Below are 22,832 nucleotides of genomic sequence, written 5' to 3'. Positions count from 1 at the left end.
TGTTTATTAACGCCAAAATGATGAAAATTTGAGAACTAATAAATTCAAACAATACTTTGTAGATTTGTGTATTTTTTATGAAAAGTAAAATAATAATATTATTCTAAGAATTACAATTTATAAACCGTGAGTTAAATTTATTCAAACTCACTATATCATTAATTATTTTATATTTTTATGTTAGTAGGTACCTAGGTACTAACTTGATTTTATTTTCATGCTATTGAATTCATTTAATTTGACCTAAATCATTATATGTTATACAACTGTCCCTACAGAAGAGTTTAAAATAGATTTCTATTTGAAGAGATTTAATCTCAATTAAATTATAAATGGATAACAAAGTAAAAACATTTTTACAAATATTACTTTGATGTTATCATTCTGTTTCATCTAAAAGCGGTTTAGGAATGTAACCAAGTTGAGTTTAATTTTTAATAGTCATCTACATCAAACATTTTATACAAGAAATTTGTACATAACAAGGTATTAAAAAATGTAGTTTATATGATGAGTATGTTATTTACATATAGGTTATTCAAAATATCAAAATTCTATGTTTCATAATATCAATACGAATTGTATCATTTAAGATCGTACCCAATGTAAAATAAAGATAAGATTACAGAAACACTATTAATTAACGTGATTTGAGTTTTTTAAATTTTTTCTGTATGTAATTATTTTTAATCAAGTAGATAATTTATATATTGTACCAGCTGAAATTCGTCCAAGTATAATGGCGATAATGAGAAAAATATTCAAGAAATCTTCGCCGGCGGCATACGTGTACGCATATGAATTCAGAATAATTTTTGACTTACGGTTATTTGATACTAGAAAATTAAATGCCAACTTTGTCGGAAAATATAAAATGTATTATAGTATATTTATACATCTACTACGTACGATATGGTTGAAAAAATAAACAATAATTATACTGGAAGAATATAATATAATATGCAGGAATATTATTTCGATAGGCAGCGGTACGTCAATAAATTTATCATAACAAAACGCCGTTAAATAAATATCATTTCTTCTTTCAGGAATATTATTCATATTTCCGATCGCGTGACAAATCAATAGCTTTCAATAACGCACGCACGGTGAATATTAGTAAGTACCTATCTACTACCGGGAGGGACGCGTGGAATGGATATAAATGGAACAGCTGACGATAGTTTCTGGAGGGATGTGACGGAGGGTGTTGTAGACGTCTGAAAACCATTAGGCGTAAAAACCAAAAGAGCGGACAGTTGCAGATTGCGGAGAGTAGAGGGAGAAACCATTATGACTATCCGTCCTCCACCGAGCCGGCCGATTATGTTTCCCGGTGACGCTAAGTAAGGCGAAAATGCCACCAAGTGTTTATTAAACCGCAATAGGTACACGGCGATGATATAGTTTTGTACACAATACCCACGTCGGAATTATTAAAGAAATTAACAAGTAAAAACACAAATATTAAGAATGCTATTGTGCTGTGCCGTTAGAGATTGAATGACATTTTAAATTTATATTTATACATAGGTATATATAAATATATATATATATATATATTATAATATAGGCATACTACTAAAAATACAAAAATCAATTTTGACTCCATTCAAACACCAACAATTTGAGCCATCAAAGCAATAAATTAATATAAAAAATGCATTATTATTATATGAATATATGGCATTACCTAATAGTATAAAATGAAAGTGATAAATTATCGTTTCACTGATTTCACTGATTTAAAATGTAATATGTTATTAGGTTTTCACTGTACTTTGAATTTATTTGGAGTATAACCAAACAAAGTTTTTGTTACAGCTTTATTCGCTATCGGTACATGACATATATCAGAAAATTACTTGGTATTCGAATAATATATATATGTTATTTTTCCTGAGTCAAGGTACCCGTCAAATCTGCTAACGGTAGTGTAAATTAAATAAAATTCGACGTGTATGCCATAAACACGTTAAAAGCCACAAACGTGGCATATTCTCTCGTCATGAATGAAGTCTTCGGAAATTTAATTTATGTCCAATACACAAGAACACTGTCTTAGAGTTTGAATTTTTTCAACATTTATGACATAAGAAATTATGATTTATTTTTGTACCAAATTATAACGTAACATTACATCGCATTATATTATGTTTGAATTGAAATATTTGAAATGTACTCGTAAAATATTAAGACTTACCCCTTGATCGATGGAACACAGGTATATTTTGACACCAAGCAGTCAAGTTCAGCTGCAAATATAAATATATAACATTAGATCAATTTGTTGTAGGTATATGTAATAAATATAAATGGATAAATAGATACAAGGCTTTCGACCAATATTTTACATGTTTTATATACCTATCATATAAGATTTAATTTAATAGAAACATCAGCACCAAAGTAAGGTAGTGATTAATTGAGAGAATACTCTCTATTTTATATACAAATTCAAATTAGGTTTAAACCTAGAATGCATACCACAAGTCGTGTAATTGAAATCAACTTTTTCACATTTTTAGTCAATAAATATAAAACTAGAAATGTTTTTCAATCGTAAAATATTGAATGTACTCAATATAATTTGTGTATGTCTCAAGCAGCACTATGTTTATTATGCATACTTCAAATTTAACTGAAGGGAAAACTATGGAAAATCATTATACGATATTGAATTCTAAGCAAAATAAAATATCAATAATATATACGATAACAGCGTAGCTAGTAATAAGATGGTTGTACTCGGGACAAATAATAATTTCAGAGTTAATAGTTTATTACAATGAAAAGGAAAGCAGACCACTTTGGTACGGACTTTGTAATACACAAATATTATAAATCGAATGAAAATGAATTTACCTAAGTACTATCACAGATAATGAAGATGGCGACAATGAAGACAATTTATGGAGAAATGACCAAAATTTCATTGCACTTGGTAACAGCATTTAAATAGTAATCGGAAATGACAATACTAAGATAGGAAAAACAAAAACTTATATTCTAACATTTTGACTCAAAATAAACATGACCTATTCAGTGAAGATGAATCGAAACTTATGTAATTTTTCGTATTTTGAAAATGTTCATACTTTTAACTATCGTCAATTATTTCTTTTTAGGGTTAAACATAAATGGATTTGAAAAATCGCCGATTTTACGGACGACAAAAACAATATGCAAATAATTGATATTGACAAAAGGCTATATATCTATACTATATCTAGTAGGCATTTGAAGCTATATAAAGGAACATATTATATTGTAATATACATATTATTTTTTTGATGTGAAACATCTAATGGCGCGGTACGGCAGTGAGACCGAATGTGGCATGGCGACGCGTCATATTATTTTTATTATTATTCGTAACTTAGGTAAGAGAAATAATTTAAGATTTATTTGACTATAAGTTAAGCTTATACTTAATAACTAAACTAGTTAATATAAATACAGTTGATTCTGTAGAAGTAGAAAAGAAACATATTTGTTTTAGAAGATTATGTAATATTGTAGTAATAAAGTATTATAATTATAATAATATAAAAATGTATTTTTTTATAAACTGACTAAATATTATGTATCACGTTAATTTAATTGAAATAGTCAAGTAAATATTTTATGAGCCGTCATATTTGCTTAAACTTATTCAGAACAAAATTTGTACGAAAAAAGTTTTTTAATGCATTTGAGAGGTTTAAAAATTGAACTTTCTGTATATAAATAGTTTTAACAAAAAGTTTCTATTATTAATGAGTTGTAACTTTTTCAGTCCAAAATGTGATTTTTTGCCGGTAAACAAGCGTTTTCGTCTATTTTTTCGTAGAGTTTAAAAAATTGTTTATTATCTGATAATTTTTATGACGTTGCGTTGGCGTGATTCTCAAAACTCATCGCTTTGACACTGCTCAATGCGTGTATATATTGTATATTATGAAAGCTAAAGGAAAAAAATCCAAAGTTGTAATTTCCATATCAATACCGATGAATTTTCTATTACTGCAACGATCGGCTTAAACGAATAACACCTAAGTAATAACGCCTCAAGGTATATCTGTATATTCATCGTGATTATTCATACTATACGATAACATGCTACCAAAATTCTTTCAAAAATCGTTCTTATGTTTTACATAAACTACATCAACGCGGAATTCGAGTAGATACAATTATTAGACAGGTTAATATTTTAAATTACTTACATTTTTGAAAACGTGTTTTATAAAAATGGTTTACTCGAAAAAAATGTTATAATTCATATAGGTACTTTATTGGTTTTATAGTTTTTGTCCAAGTAGGTATTTATACCAATATTACATTGTATTTCCCTATACCGTATAATGGATTTGTGTAAGTACAATTTTTTTTTTTTAAATTATTTTGAAAATAATTGTAGCAGTTGCCTTTGTGCTAGCAATTATTTATGGAAAACTTGAAAATTGTTTAATTCAAAATATTTAACTCATTCACACTAGGAAATATTATAAATACGGATTTCCATTGAATACGGATGATATTCATTTTTCACACCACCCCCTCCCAGCCAAACGATTTCTATGTTCTATCAATATATTATATCATATATATATATATGACGATTCAAACTGTAGGTTTTCGTTTAAAAATCAGCGAGATCTGTTGAACTTATCAGTTCCACTAGTGTAGAATCATGAACTTATTTACGGGACGATAGACGGAGAAATAATATTATGTAAAATTCACGGAATATTAAATTAATGAAGAAATGTTTTCCCTTAAGTCTTTCTTTAGTTTATTTACATTTAAATTATTATTAGGTACCAACTGGTTATTAATTATCAAATAAAACGTGACACTTGCAAACAATGTACACTGAACAGCTAATACATTCATATAATATTAATAATATTGTTGTGATCCGTGACCGTTCATAACGTTGACTGTGATTTTGATATGTTTTTAGTGGTTTCGTAAAATAATTATTATTATTACTATTATCGTTCGTTTAAATATCACTTACATAAATGTAAACAACATATGGATTCTACGATGGGGTTTGGTCGGTATAATAAATATGTTGAGTACGGAGATGGTGCTTACTCCAATAACTAGCATAATATTGTTTTGCCTAGAGCATTGAGATCATTATAATAACAGTAACAATAACGTTAGTTACATTACATACGATGGTTTTATTTTTAAAACAGTTTTAGGTAGTAAAATACTAAAAATCAACGTAAAATAATATATTGTTAATGCTTAGATATGTGATTTTCAAAGAACGCTTTTCTCTGGGCATTGTACAAATCATTATTATTTACCATACCGCATGGTGAAGTGTACTCACTGTATCAGGAGAATCTTATTTTGGGTAGTGAAAATGTCTACATACTTTAGGGTGTAAAAAATAAGGTTTAATTAAATTTGTTGTTTTTAATATCTGTAAAAATATATACGACAACAAAGGTGCCACGTGACTACAATGTACAATTTATTTACAAGTGTAACAAAATATATACTATATATAATATATATATATATATACAAAATAAATGCACGTTCTACTAACGTGTAAATGGTATAAAGAAAAAACCCTAATATTATACATCGAACGCCACATAATTATCAATACATACAAATGTATATAATTAATTAAATTAGTTAAAATATTTGAAACAAAGTATGACTTCAATATGTAGATAACTATTTATTTATAATTCAAATTGATTTTTAATTCCTTATTAAAATTAAACATATTTATCGTATATACAACGTCAATAATAATACGATTTAAAAAAAAAAAATTCATCCTACAACATATTTATTTATCTTAAACATTAACAGCACACTGATGGTTAAAGATAAAAATAAGGTCCCCGAGCTAATGTCACGAATATATAATTAGTTGGTTACGAAAGCCAACCAAATCATATACTCCATAGAAAAATATCGGTAGTGGTAACTTGATTCTAAAAATTTGCACATCTTAGAAGTTAATAATATAATTTGTGAGAAGTAATGACGTGATCTTATCCATAGTGTTTTCAAATATAGCAAACACAAAATATAGATATTTGAAAAGGATCTATTAACATATATGAACATTGGTTAATTTTTCTTGAATGTGCGGTTTGATTGTACCGATTTTAAACGCATAAAAAAAATATATTGTGACAGTAGATTTTCAATATTTTTCAATTTATAAATTAACGATTTATGAGAAACTTTGTATTAAACTTTCAATATTCAATTTTAAAAATACAAGGAAGGAATTTTTATTTTTGACTTCTTTAAAGCCCAAAATAGATCCGATTTTCTATTCAAAACCATCCTGAGTTTAAAATCGAAACATTTCATCGACAGCTTATCGTGTACTCGTATACACACACAAAAAAATAAAAAATACATTATGAAATCAATACATTTATGCTGGCTCAGAATCTAAACTGTCAAGATATAATCTATTTTTAAAAAAAACCAAATATTGTGATTGTGCTATATAGTTGAAATTTTCGCATAAATCTCGTAAAGTAGCTAAAAAAAAAAAAATGCTAATTATTCAAATATTTCTAGTTTTTGTTTTCCGCTAAAATTTCTAATATAATATTATAATAATAACTTCAGAATTTCTGGCAATACGGCCAGACGAAAATGAACATGCCAATATTTATTTCTTGAAATGCAGTTCTTTGTCACCGGTATACTCAATACTACATACCAATAAGAAATCCCTCAACCTTACCCTTTGATGGTTTTAAAATTCATGCGGGCTAGAATATTTTTCGAAAATCACCTTTTTTGTTTATAATTTTCATATTAAAATTCTAAAAATATAAATTTTAATACGCTGTACTTTATTAATAAACTAGAATAAATAGTTCATCTCAAGATTATTATTATTCATTCGAAAGTTTGGCCTAACCTAACCTTTCGTTTCTGCGTGAATAAGTAAAATCAACTTTTATACTATATGGTCTGTTAGACAGCTGTATAATAAAAATATAACCATTACTCGTAACCGTAAAATGAAGCTTGAATAATTCTCATAATACCTATTTGACTTAAATTTGTATTATGATTTTACATTTATTATTTCCCTTAAAGAAACATTATTATACTATTATTATAATTTACAAACTATATATTTTACTATGTTATTTTTTTTGATATCATATTATAATATGTATGATATATTATATTATACAATAGTATTAAAATATAACGTGCATACTATATATATATATATATATATATATATATATATATATATATATAATAATAATAATTATTATTATTATTAAAAGAAACTGCGTCATAAAACCAATACACATTTTTTTGAATATTAAATTATTATCGTGAACATACTTTAGTTACATTATAGTAAACTATAATGGTATTTATCATTTATATTGTGCTTTAGGTTTGAATCAAAAACGAAAAAAAGTAGACTATATTCTTAATAGATAAATTGTCGCTTGCCAGATGTTTATATCAAAATCACTGGATAGAATATTCCCAAAGGTATATTACTGATAGAGATAGCATATAGTTGGAATTGCGATATCTACGATGACCCAACTGGGAATTTCAAACTCGAAAACCATGTTTTCACATGAACAATCTCGCAAGCAGAAAAAAATACTCTATCAATCATAATGTCAAGAAACATATTTCTGTGGTATTTCACAGGTCCTTATCATTACCACAATCCATCTAAATGACTGAATCATAATTATGAATGAAAATTCCTACTTGTATATAACAATTTCGCGTAGGAACTATATTATGTTTCAATAATTTTTACTAATTACTATAAATTGACAATAAAACATGCAGTGTTTTTCGTAAAAAAAGGTTATTATATAGAATAGTTCAAAATTGGTGTAAAAATTAAATATTTTAAAATTAAAATATTTTTTATGTACTTATGTATTCAAATAATACTTAATTTTAAAGAAATCACTATAAAAAAAATATTGAAAGTATATACATACCAATAGTTAATTCATTATTTCTATTTTGATACCTATTATATTATTAATATATATATATAAATAACTACTTAAAATAAAATATAATGTTGAATTTAAATGTATACATATTTTATATAGATAAAATATAATTGTCTTTGGCTTTGTATTTTAAAAATAATATATTTTTATTTTTATAAATTATATACACCGAAGCCTATTGACACGTTCCATGAAAGCCAATCGATATTTAATAATATATGGATTTTAACTTAAGCCGTCTAGAATTTATACTTTGATATAAATACATGATATACATTTTTTCACTTGACCTCATTATATTTTTCATCTAAGCTACACCACATTATCGTACCATTTTGAATTCATGTATAATATAATAATATTACAAATAAAATTATTATACCAAGTTATATTTTGCATATTCATTCATTTTTGTATATTTAATTGTTTCATTTAAAATATCTAATATGCCTAGTTAAGTAGTGTATATTGCTATTAATATACTATTACAACTATTTATTGTTTTTAGTCAAGTTTTTACATTAAGAAACGTAATTTAGTTATGTATCATGAAATATTCTCATGTTTATGGCTCAGAGTTATTGCTTATCTCGAAATTATATAGTAGTTCCAATACTAGGAATTAAACACAACGTTCAAATACAATTGAAATTAGAGATTTTACATAAATAGTTTATTAGTAGTTAAGTTGTGATATATATATATTTTGTAATAACTAAAGTTTCTAGTACAAAATTCGATAATATTTGTAATTTGTGAAAGAGGAGAACGCATTCACCATTACCTATTATGTGTACTTTATGACCTCTAAGATAACTTCGAAATAGATTGTTTTACAAAATTCTGAAATACATTTTTTAAAGGGATATCTTAAGTTTATCCACGTGAATGGATTTTAGTGATATAAATTAAAGTGTGTACCATTTATTAAGCGTAGACCATACGCGCACATAAACAATGTTTTATCAAAATTAATCATTATTGTGATGGGTGAATGATTATTATTTATAAATATTAATACAATCTATTCATATAATTGTAAATTGTAATGCTATATATAGGTACGTTATTAATATTGTACAATATATACCTATGCATTATGTTTAATATCAAATTTTTCGTAAAGGTAAGAATATATAATTCATTGAATAGATTGAAAATTAAACTATTGTTTAAAATATTGAATTAACTATTTTGATATTTTTTTAGGACATCTTATACATTTGATAATTTTAATATGCTGCATATGCATCACTATTATAATCTTTCTTCACAAATGAAAATATTATGTTAATCTAATTATTTAATTTAGTTATCATAATAAAGTAAGACTATTCCATAATGCTCATTCCGTATACGTATACACTAAATTTATTGTTATATATATTATAATCCTCACCTTACAATATATAATACCGGCATATAAATATAGATTTTTCAAAAACAAATTTAAAAATGTCTTTGCAAGAAAGGAACGATTATATACAGTAGTGGCCCGTGGGTAATTATGCCGAGGAGACCAACAACTTAAACTTACATCATATAATATAATTATTAATATAATACAGAGCGGATAGTAAAACTTAAAGGTGCAGCGTAATGCGTACGGTGACGTGTGCGTGACGACTGCACGAGTGATGATGCGCAGTGCGGAAGCCGGCGGCGTATACATATGTATAGATGGCAACAATATATTGATATATCGAAAATATCGATACATGGATTCGGTGTATTGCAATATTTAGTCACCAATATACCGCTGCCCTCAATATTTAATAAAAAAAAAAAATAATTCTCGTAAATCAGTGGTTTATACAGTGAATAGTTGTAATATTATGTTGTAATTAATAAGAATTTTCTATTATTGAATTGTGTAATTGTTGAAATTGGTATCAAGTGAAAAAAAAAAGTAATTATTGGATTAAAAAAACGGTTTGATAAAATAGAGTACTTCAGTAAGTTTCCAATAGCTACAATTTTAGACGCCCGGTTTAAAAATTTACACTCCCGAGATCCAATAGACTGTCAAAAAGCAATAACAGAGATTAAAAAGTTGGCAAAAAGTTGTATTCAAGGAACTAGCTCAACTGATTGTTCAAGTGTAGATGAAGAATTGAAACAAGATAATTTTGATTTATAGCAACATCACAAAAAAATGGTACATAATAAATATAATCGTATATTATATATTTATTTTTATATAATATAAAATATAATTGTACGGCACATTTGAGCCCAGCATCAACACTGTCTATAAATGGTGGACAATACACCCCGACGCTGACATTACACGTTATGACTGAAACGGTCAGCCAGCAGTTTCATTCGACTGGCGACTGGCGTCGTATACTTAAAACCCAAAATCCCGTAGAAGTAACTATATTTTATAGATTATTTCGTTTGCTATAAGTTATAAAAACATGAATTTTTCTATTCAGATACAAAACAATATAATCTTATTATTATTGTTTATTTATTATTATATATTTCTCATTCTAATTATTTATTAGTAACTTTTATTTATTTTATGGAGAAACTCAGTTTCAAAGTCTCTCCAGACGGGCCGCCACTAGTTATGTAAGGACTTAAGTTAGATATTTTGAATAAAAGTATTTTTAAAATCTATAAAATAATATTTTATTTCAACGTTTTTATATACTCGGTAAGCTTCATAATACAATTCTTTTAAATAAATAAATAAATAATTTAATAATATAATATTAAAAAAGCGTACAAAATAATTTAAACAAACAGAGTAAAATAAAAACATAAGTACAGTTATATAACTTTAATTTTTCATAAAATTACATTTTATATTCTTTGTTATTTGTATATTATAATATATTGTGAATCAACACCTGTCGTCAATTCTCATTCACTGTTTTTTTTTTTATATATATTGCTTAATGTACGTTCTACATTGCATACATTGGATCATATTTTCCGCTTAAATGTATTATACTGTAATATTATAATGTTAATATTATTATTCTAAATTATAACATAATACGGAAAAGGACAGCTAGCTAAAAAAAACACTTAAGGTACCGATATTGCCACATGGTTCTTTTTAAATATTTTCTGACATTATAATAAACGTATCATGACAAAATCAGCAACATATATAATATATGGACTTATATAATACAAACTCTTTTTATATTTCGTCGATAAAATATTCAGAGCGAACGCTACTCAATAAAAAAAAAAAATAATAATAATAATAAATACCTTCCTTTACAAATTCAAATGTGGTATTTTTATTTTTACACCACACTAACCCGAGAACCGTTAAGTTTGTTATCGTTGGCATCATAAAATTGTATAACTATATACCGTATCGCTTTTAAAAATATCAATGTAGAAATTAATTCAAAGAGTTATATAACGGAAATTTCGTTTGATAAAATTTTATAAGACATATCGCTACCGTTGGACATTTTTATTTATGTTAAACACCTTTACGTTTAACGATCAAATGTGACTATGTGAGTAATGCGGGAAATCGTAAGTTAAAGGAAAAAGAAAAAAATACAATAAAATTAAGCTAAAATGCTATTCAGCTGAAATATCGCGTTCGAGTAGAAACCCACGACGTTAAATAATCAAGAAAAAAAAATACAACGAAAAAAACATTTTCGTTTATAAAATTAAATTGCAGTAGCCTTCACGCGTTATGATGACATTATAATATTACAAGGATCTTGAGTTATTGTTAGTTTCGACTCGGAGGCAATAAGCACGAACGTCTTATTACACTAAAGCCCCTCACGCTATTTACGAATTTATAATGAAATATTTAAATATGTCTTCCAGCAATTCAGCTGAAATGCAAGTGACACTATGGTTGACCATAATAGCTTTATGGTATAGAACTTATAGTTTAAACTTTAAAATTATAATGCGAAACGATAAAACTAGTCATAAAATTGAATTACTTATAGTTAGTACCTACTTAAAAACTAAAAATTAATAGTTGCATGAATAAGTTAACAAATATTTACCTATTATGTTTTAAATTTTTTATATTCTTCAATATTATTAGTATGACTTATCAATATCATATAATAGGTGCTCAAAATAATTTCAGACATTTAAATGTTTCTACTGTCACAGTAACTTGTCACTCATTATTACACTCCAACAGTCAAGAGACCTCTGTGTTTGTCTAACTATACCGACGATTTTTATTTTTATAATCAAATAAAATGTATATTGTAAGATCAATCGTTTTTTTAATTAATTTGTGTAACAAATTTTATCAAGGTTTGGCCAATTAATTAATTATAATAATTATTAACATTGAATTTCTTTACTGATCGATATATTGTCTGTGAAGACTTTTCTTGCAAACATGGGCAATTTGCGTTCAGCGCAAACAACTGCGTATCGTTAACTTAAACATTAGATATAAATAATTTATCATTATTAATTTTCAAACTCAAATATGAGAATATTATCTTTGTATTATGTATAAACATTGATTTTTCACGATCTTTAAATTTTTAAACAACATATTAAACTGTAATATTTATGAATACTATTATACGTGTAATGTGCTCTTATTAGATCATCAATTTAATAATTGGTAATTTTTCCAAAAGATTTATGAAAATATTCAATTTAATTGTATACAAATAGATCAAGTAAGATTAAATGCTAACATAAATCAACAAATATATAAGGTAAATATTAGGTAAAAATAAAAATTACCGAAATATTAATCTGGAGAAAAGTACGAGTGCCATGTTACGTAATAGACACATTAGGAATAGCAGGACTGTTTCTCGTACGAATGTACAGAGAAAAAAAGAAATTATGATACAAATAAATCAAAAATTCGCAGATGGGTGAATTGTTGAGATTTAGGTTCGCGTCAACCTTTTTGCGTAAAGTATACAGCAACCAGTATTCGCACGCACATCGCTGTTGCACCTTTATCGTTTATAAATAAACGTTTAAATGTTACATATAAATCCTGGAAAATCATAACTGACTCACACACACATACACATGTATAATACTTCAATCCGATAAACAATGAACTTATGGAATACAACAATAGCCCACACGTGTCAACAACGATCTTTCATAACGACCGATACAGAAAAGTGCTTTACGTTATCGACGACAACAAATAATTATTAATATTTCGCCCGAGAAACAATAAAATGACACGTTACCCTACAACCAGGTGTCATAGTAAGTACAAAGAGTACACATTGTATAGAGATACAATCTTCATTGTGAAAAAATAGGTCTTTTTGGTTTTTTAGTTGCTTTCTCTTGTTCATTTTAAAGGCGATTATATTTTTTTTTATATATTATTATATCGCCACGTCTATATTAACATCGCTTACTTAAATCGTAAAAAACATAATATTTTTCTTAATAAAGTCATAAATGATGACGATTCACAGGTCATAATATGATTTTGCTAGCAGAACAAACCAGCGCTGATATAATATATTATAATTATTTTACGACAGAACCCTGTAATTTTAGTTTTTTTTTTTTACTTTATGTATCCATACCACAGTCCATACTTTCCATTCAGTATGTTTCGATGCAATCGCCTGTAAAGTTCACAATGTTTTGTCTTTTTTGAACATGTCAAATAATAATGTTAATGAATATACGACTAGTATTTTTTAGAAAATCGCAAGAAACATGTTTGCTTCACATTTTGCTTTCACCAACGTAATATATGGTTTCTCAAAAACAACCACAAACCCCTAAGGTGGATTGTTACATGACTTGTGTCTTATTCCACAATAATATATTATACGAAAAGTTGTAGTGAGGTAAATTGCTTACACATAGTATTACTATGATTCAAAACATAGGTACATATAAATCATATTCTCTTCGAATTAACAAAAATACAACAAAGCTTTAATTACGCAAATTCTATAATGTTTTTAAGACGTCTGAAATTCGGTCATCGGCATTTTAATAATTTATTACAATACCTAACAATGATTAAATTATATTTTTAAAATAAATGTTGTGTCTAAAGTAGAATCCATTGAAGTTTATTAAGTTTAAATTTGGTAATATCAATTTTTAACACATTGCATATACTTGTACTTGTAATACTTGTATTTGCTACACATATTTGAGTCAAGTCATAACACACAAACAATATTTAATACACAAATATAATATATTATAAAAAGTATAAGTTAATACTATTTAAACTAAGCAATGTGTAGAGTTTTATTTAGTTTTTATTCATTATAATGTATTATATTTATAACACTAATAGATATAATTATATAATTTAATTTTTTATACAATTTAATATAATTTAATACTATAATATATTATTAAAATTAAAAACATATTCATATATTGGTATATTATAGTAGTATAATACGGTAAAATACGAGTATATTTTGTAATTTTTAAACAGATTAGTTGAATTATTATTATTATTAAACATAATATTACATAAGTAAAGTGGCCTATCTTTAGTTATATATCTGCTGTACATATGTAGTTTTTTAAAATTAATTTATGTTCATTTGTAAAGTACTTTTGAGATGAAATATTTCTAACTAGAATTAATGTATAAAACGTAATTGCTTCTTGAATATAATACAGGTATGTATACACGAATATTCTTCAGTAAATTTTTTTAGGAATAAACTACAATAATAATTGCTATAAATAATATATTTTAATATCAAATAAATAGGTATTAAAGACTAGCAGTTAATCAACTAATCTAGATAAATTTAAGAAATGGAATTATCGCATTTTTTTAAAACATTAAAATTATTAATCACTATTAGGCGAAAAATTATTTATTTATTCAATAATGTTTTTTAGGAACATCAATATTGTAGGCATGAAAAAAAATAATGCGATCATTTCATTACATATACATGTTTCAAAAGATTTAAATATTTAACATAAAAGCTCTTAGTCATAAACCATTGCGTTGAACATTCATCATTATTCTGTGACATTTAATAGTTAATACCAACATAGGTATCAAGTACCTATATTATAAAAGTAGGTATTAAAAGACTAACGGCTTGCTGACTCAATAAGAAATTGTCAAGTCATTTCATTATTTATTACTTATAAAAGTCATAATCGTAAATAATAATAACGAATATTGTTAAAAATTATTATAATAATTAATTAAAATTTAATTTAATATTTATACTCATACTCACAAGAAATCAATGAAATATCTTTCTTAATTCTTATAACCTGGACATACTATAAATTGACTTCGTTACTACGATTAATTATATTCTTGGGTAATTTTAACCAAGGATAATCGTTTCGTTACAAACATTTATTTTTACTCTAGTAAAATTAGTTTTGACTTTTAATTCTCTTACCATTGATAAGGTTTTAGTTAGGAGCCCCCGCTCCTCCCATACAATAGTTCTAAATTAATTATAGTCCTGAAAACAATATTCTAGGGTTTCATAACAAATTTAATAAGACCAGATGGTACAAATCGCCAATTACACTGGTTTATAAGACAACCGAATTTCACGAACTGTTGATGTATGTCTAACAATATTCCTAAAGTTCGTATGCCGATCACGTATGTCATATGACCCACATTTTCACAAGAAGAACTGTTAAGACATTCGAATTCCGTCATCGAAAACTTAATGACATTTTTATACTGAAAACTAATAATTATTTCACGTAAAATCAATTTTTTTTTTTTACAAATGTATTAATCTTTGTCATCGACAAAAATGTTATTAGCAATTACAATTATTGAATTCTTTATACTAATAATGGTTATATTAAATTAGTTGGAAGATATTTGTTTGATTTATAAATATAATAACTGTATTGATTGCTTTTGCTGAATGTGTAAGGATTTATCGTAGAAGTTTAAAGTAGTCGGATTTTGTGTCTTAATTTGGAATATTGTTGGCAATCGAGAAGTATGTGTTTGATAGTGATGACTGATGGGTGTAGCAGAAGTTGGACAAAGAGGTAGATGTTTTATGGTTGCGAAGTGTCCGTGTGTGAAACAAGTGTGCTTTATTGGGTAGTTGAATATAATTTCATCTTTTCTGGATATTATAACATTTATAACTGGTTTAATTTATGGTAAAATAAACTGTTTGTTTATTGCTTTTTTAAAATTAATCGTTATTTTTGACAATTAAAATGATGTTATTGCATTTATTGTTATATTATAAATCGTATTCCAGTATTATTATTTATGATATTTGTAGCAGTCATGTTTAAGAAAAATATTTTACCCAGAAAAATTCTTATAAACATATAAAAGTCTTGATATAAATAGTATTTTACGTATATTTGTAATAAAGATTATTATTGTTATATATTTTTATTTAATTTAAAAAGTTGTTGAATATAATATCAACCGAACCTATAAACCTGAATATAGATATCAATATTTCTGAAAACGTTGCTGGTAATCAAATTTCAACTCACCACAAGCCGAGGTATAAAATATAATACGTGAAAGAAAATTTTTTGTTATTTTTGAAAAAAAAAGAACTGAAAGGCAATATATTATTTTATATTATATATTTTATGATTAAATCTACGAGTAGAATTTGAAAAAAATGCATCTTGATTTCTATAGTATTTTGTTTTACAGATCTCGTTTGACGAAGCTCTAAATAGAGCGACGAAGAAAAATTCAACAAGGAATAAAACATAAAAACAGCTATTGGAAAACAATCTGCGATGATGACTTTACAAAAAAAAACTGAATATGGAAATTGAGTCTCCTACTCTTCACTCTTGTGAGATTTTCTTTTACCTTTGTTCTCAAAACATAATTAGGTTATAATATAAAACAAAATAACAAATCACGAAAAATAGTAGTTGCTTTGTTTTTATTAAAATAATTTAAAATTAACTAGTGTTATATAAAGTATAATAATTTTGAGTTCAATTTTTCTCATAAAAGTTTACAATTAAATCGAAAATCTAAAAGAATAAACCAATTCATTATGAATATTATATTATTTTTTCATCCAAAATGTTCAATGAAAATAATGTATATTTTATTATAATATACACATTGAATTTCACAGGCTTATAAAACATTTTACTTACATATATTCAATATTTTAAAGTTCCTGTAAGAACAAAATTTGTGTTTGATAATTCATTAAATGTCAAGATATATGATTAAAAAAAAATAAACACAAAAAGATGGGTTTGTTAAAAAAATTTTAATTCATATAATATTAATGGTAGAATAAATTAGTCTTAATATTTTAAAAATGTTGTAATACACGAAATAGAATAATTTAATTAATAATGGTATTGTTTGTACGATTAATATTTTATGACAGCAAAATAAAAATAAAAGATGTTTCAAGAGAAATTGTTATTTAATGTGTAAATACCCAATGTTGTCATTATTAGAACTTTTAACTCTCATAAAAAATTAACGTGGCCTTACATTAAACTTTTTTTGTTTAATTATAGATACAAATTATGAACAAATCTATATACAGTTTCAAAGCATTTTGACCAAGTATATTCAGTTTATAAACATTTATACAAAAATACGACTATAAGAATGTTTTTGAGAAATTTGGTATTCAATTTTCAACCTTTTTGAACGAGTAATAAACATTTCATTAACGTAAATAATTGTAAAAATTCAAAATTTCAAATGTCCATAAATTCCTTAAGAATTAAAAAATAACACCATGCTTAGAAAATGATAGTATTATAATTTTTAGAAAATGTTAATATAATTTTTAATGTGAATTTCAAGTATCTAATAGTTTTTAGATTTAAAAAACAAAAATGTTTTTTTTTTTTAAACTGGCGTTTTTTTAATAAATTCTAGTTTTTATTCTTGTTTTGTTAGTTTTTACCATTTATTAAAAAAGTACTGAAGTTGTCTTACTTTCGATCCCACAAGTTACCAATTAGGTATATCAAATTTACTATCTTAAATCACCTTCAAAGTAATGATTTGAAGCAAATTATTTGTGATGATAAACACAAAAAAAAACACGTAGCAATGTAAAGCTAATACAGTCATACTTCGATTAAAATCTAAAATATGATGAAAATGTATAACCAATATTTTATATTTTTTCTTGATATAATCAAAACTTTATTATATTTTATGTAGTCTATTAGCTTAATACAGTTATAATATTAAATACAAATTGTATATACATCCAGTACAGTAATGTGTCTTGATATAGAAATACTAATATAACTCATAAACATTAAATAAGTACTAATTTATAACTTATGAGTATAATGAGTACATACTTCAATTAATCAAATATGTGTATATAATATCAATATAATACAGTAAATTCAAATAAGTTATTATCTAGAAACAAAATATTTTACAAATTGATGAATATATGCATCTTTTAATTATTTTTTTTTTAACGAATTTACTAGTGCTCTTATTATTACTTTTATAAATTTGTAATCAGATTTTTACTATTCGTATAATGTGTATTGTATTAACATTTCATAATAAAATTTGAATCTTAAATATTGCATGATAATACAAATATTTCGATTTCACTGTGTAGTTATAATGTTGATTGAAATAACATAATTATTATAATTTATTTCAAATTATCAACATAAAAATCTGAACATCGCGTTCCTTAAAAATATGAATTTTGTTCACATCCATGTTATAAAAAATTTAAATGCATTGATAATTTATAAAATAATAAATTAAATTGTACGAAATTTATTGAATTTGATAAATGTAATATACTTAAAAAAAAAAAAATTGGACGAAGCAAATCTTGTGTCCGTTTATATTTTTATACTTTATAGTGATTCATACCTATTTATACTTGTCAAAGGTTATAATACTGTACTCAATAATAATATTATATGTTGAGATAATTTATTTTCAGCAATATAAATTGAAAATGTTTCTAAGAACTCAGTTGTCGTAGTCAGCAGAGCACCGTCGTCGAAAACTGTTCGATAGAATTTAAAGTTTGTTGACCTGGATAGCGACCAACCTATTAGTACTTATATAGGTAGTCGACAAGAGAGCATGTGTTTATACACTGCAGTTACTTTGGTGTATATTGGTATAACGGAATTTAAAAGTTTGTGATTTGTTGAGGTTTTCTGAAAGTTCGTTATTTAACTATCAATAGAAAATTCTAAAAACATTTTTATAGTTTAAGTATGATTTTTTTTATCTTTTACAATCTACGATGCATATATTATGTATATATATATATATATATGTATGTATTATGAACGAGAAGAGAAACAACGTTATAATATTTAAAAGAAGAGAAACCACTGAAAATGCAATCTTTAAAACAAACAAGCAAAATCGACGTAAAACGACTACTTCAAGTTTTTATTAAAAATTTCGAGCAGAGGTCACCTGTAGCTGGATAAATTATCCGTATCATACTTACGATTTGAGCAACCACCATAATGATGAACATTTTTCGGATAAACAATTAAATTGGTATGTATTAATACAGTACTGGTGCAGATCTATGCCAATATTGTAAGTATTTTTCCCGATTAAACACTAATAACATGCGTTGTATTATTCTGTGTAAATAATCATAAAATACAATTTAAACACTCCTACGAGTATTTGCAACACAAAATTGTTAATGAGAGTTTCCAATATAAATATTGTTTTCTTCAATCACTATCTGATAGGGTTTTATGAAATTATTTACATACACGTACGACTTAAAAAGAGAATCATTACAAAAAAATTTGGTTTTTATATTTTATGTTTAGTCAATAATATAATAATATATAAAATCACTTAACGAGCACATTATTAAAAAATATATACAAATAATATTATATATTATGTTATTTTCAAAATATAACAATGACTAAATTAACGCCTAAAATCAACAATCTGTCAAATATCATATATTTATAATACATGAAGACAACACATATAAATTATGATTTATCTGTATACATTATGATATTATATATCTACATTTTAAAAAATGTCCTTAAAACACATTTAAATATTTACTACCATCTATAAATTAGTCAACATGATATTACGTGGCATACGAATTTAAATTTTACTGAATTAATTTAAATAATTATATATATTATATATTTATATAAAATTCTTAAAAAATATGTATTTATAATAATAAAAAAAATATAAAATTATATTATTGATAAAAATAAATGTTTATATTTATTAAACAGGTATGTATAATTGTACATGTAAATTATTCTATGTATTTGTTTATTTAAACATTTTTATGATTGCAGGTTGCACAGAGTTAATTTTTTAGCTATTTTCTCTAACGATTAGCATCATTTAGAAAAAAAAAAATTAACATTAACAATGAATTCTGCAGTTAATCTGTGTTTAAATGTTCGTAAAGAAGTGTACATAAATTGCTGAAATTAATTAAAATTGAATGATATTTAATTATTATGTTTTTGTTCGTTTTATTCAATGTAGGTATAATGTAAAAATTATGTGTTCAAAAAAAAAAAAAAAGATTAAACATGTTCAACTAATTGTAAACATTACAATTTGAAAAAAATATACGTATTATTTTATTTTATCACTTTTAGATTATTTTTTGGTTATAGTTTATTAATCCCTGTAATATGGTTTATTAATATATTTCTGTCAAAGCTATTAAAGGCTTATATTTTTGTAAGATAACACATACGTCATACAATATCAATATTCAGAGACTCTATAATCAGTATTTGATTATAATACTATTGGTGGGTACGTATTTTATATTAAATCGTTTAATGAAAAATATATGAGATTTTAATGATTTGATAATTTAATTTTGTGAATTTAAACTAAAACTGAAATTACGTATAAATTAATCTGTGTTCAATAAAAATATCAAAACTTCACAATCGTTTTATTTATTACGGCTGAAAAATATCTTTATGAATTTATGATTTACTTAAAATAATTTGCTTATAATACTAATGTCTGAGAGAAAGCAATTTGATGAATCAGTTATTTATAATAATATTATATTTTATGTTTAATTTGCTTGTAGGTACCAATATCAACTACATGTTTTTTTTCTATGGTTTATACTTAAAATGTTAACTGCTCAGACACAAATTTGTCGTATTTAACATGAAAAACATATTATATTATTCAACTTATATATAATATGACGTAAGTAAAACAATAATACAATTATTTTCAATTTATTTCAATTGTTATACCCTTATAATACCTAAAATATTAAATACCATTAATAAAATACTCTGTAAATTAAAATAAAAAAATTCTAAAAACAATTAAAATTTGTATCGAAATAATTATCAAACATTTTGATTAAAATTAATTTGTTATAAACCTTATTTTTCTGGGTATTTAAATTACATATATTTTCATATACCCACCTAATTTAATTTGATGATCCGATGGAAATATTACTATTTATAGGTACTTCACCCAAATACCCAATATGCATACACAATTTACAATCATTTCTCAATAATTTTTGTATTTCTGAGAAGTCAAGTATACCTATTCATTTTTTTTTATGTTTAATTTGATAATTAATTTTATTCTAAAAGCGATGCAATGTATAGCATTATAAAAATATGTTTGTAGCAACTATTTAATCTTAGAACTGCCCCCACTATTCTTAGTGACCCCAGAAGGTGCCTAAAGTGAACTTAGTGTTTTGACTTACTGATAGACTAACTCACCCTTTCCAATCAATATCACAAAGTTCCATTACTAGATAATTCCTCAACTAAATTTGTCAGTATTTTTATAATGTAACTAATTCAATTTATCTTACTGTATAGGTTATTGGTTATGTAATTTATATTTATTACAAAAATATGTTTACAGTTTGTTAAAATTCTAAAAAAAAAAATTGTATGTAATACAATTTCTTTTATATTTACTTTCTACGCATACCCTGAAAACTAAATAATAATATTAAAAAAGCACCATCGTAAACAATATAAATTAAACAGATTATTTGAACTACTTGCTGGGCATCAAAAAGTATATTGTTGATTGTCTCCTGTTTTATTTAACGCTTTTGTAGAAATAAAAAATGAACTACTATTTTTTTTTTTAAATATTTATTCCCAAATGTAATATTTTTTATCGTTTTAATAAACAATTACGTTTATTAAATACTCATATAGTCATATATTATGGGTCATGATAATGGTGATTATAAATAGATAAATTATCTTACATACTACTATGTAATTTATTATAATATTAGACAGTGTGGTTTGAAAACATGTAAAGTGAATATATTTATAAGTATTAGATAAATGGACAATAAATAATAATAATTGGATAAATAATCATTTGTCGAAAATAAAAAATTTAAAAATTCTTATAAAAATCACAAAACCAATATGCGAAATGTTAAACGCTTTAGGGTTTACTATGTTATGCGCATACGCAATATACAATAACCACTTTATGAGATATGTGAATTTTATTTAAAATTTGGACCAGATAGGTATAGCTCAATGAGGTAAAAGAATATAATTTATATTTTGTATTTGAATGCTTAAATATTATATGCGTTTTAATTACTGCAGGTATATTATATGAATAAGCTTAATATACTTGCGTAGGAAGGAGTTAATATTTTTCAATACAACTGCACTTACCTTGACATGTAGTATGTATGGACTTCATGATTTTATTTTTATTATTAGTTACGTACATTCTTTTTTATTTTATTTAACGCTAACTTGCCAGTTGTATTATTAAGACAGAACTATTAAAATCAATTTTAAAAAAACCAAGGCACAACTCTCAAGGGAGGAATATAGCGATTCCCCCAACGCTCAACTAAAATTTGCCATTGTTTGTAATTATATTTCATCGAT

General features: G+C 24.8%; 1 protein-coding gene across 3 annotated transcripts in view; it reads right to left on the bottom strand.

The window, feature by feature from the left end:
* Positions 1-22,832, bottom strand: part of LOC132930158 (ras-related protein Rap-1b) — a 164,308-nt gene that overhangs the window by 99,796 nt on the left and 41,680 nt on the right. For all 3 annotated transcript variants that reach the window (XM_060995862.1, XM_060995861.1, XM_060995860.1), the window contains one exon: positions 2,204-2,255. The gene's annotated coding sequence lies outside the window, so the exon portion shown is untranslated. The remainder of the gene's footprint in view (positions 1-2,203; positions 2,256-22,832) is intronic.

Source organism: Rhopalosiphum padi, chromosome 4 (genome assembly GCF_020882245.1).
Source record: "Rhopalosiphum padi isolate XX-2018 chromosome 4, ASM2088224v1, whole genome shotgun sequence".
NCBI classification, from domain to species: Eukaryota; Metazoa; Arthropoda; class Insecta; order Hemiptera; family Aphididae; genus Rhopalosiphum; species Rhopalosiphum padi.
This window is presented reverse-complemented; position numbering and strand designations above follow the sequence as displayed.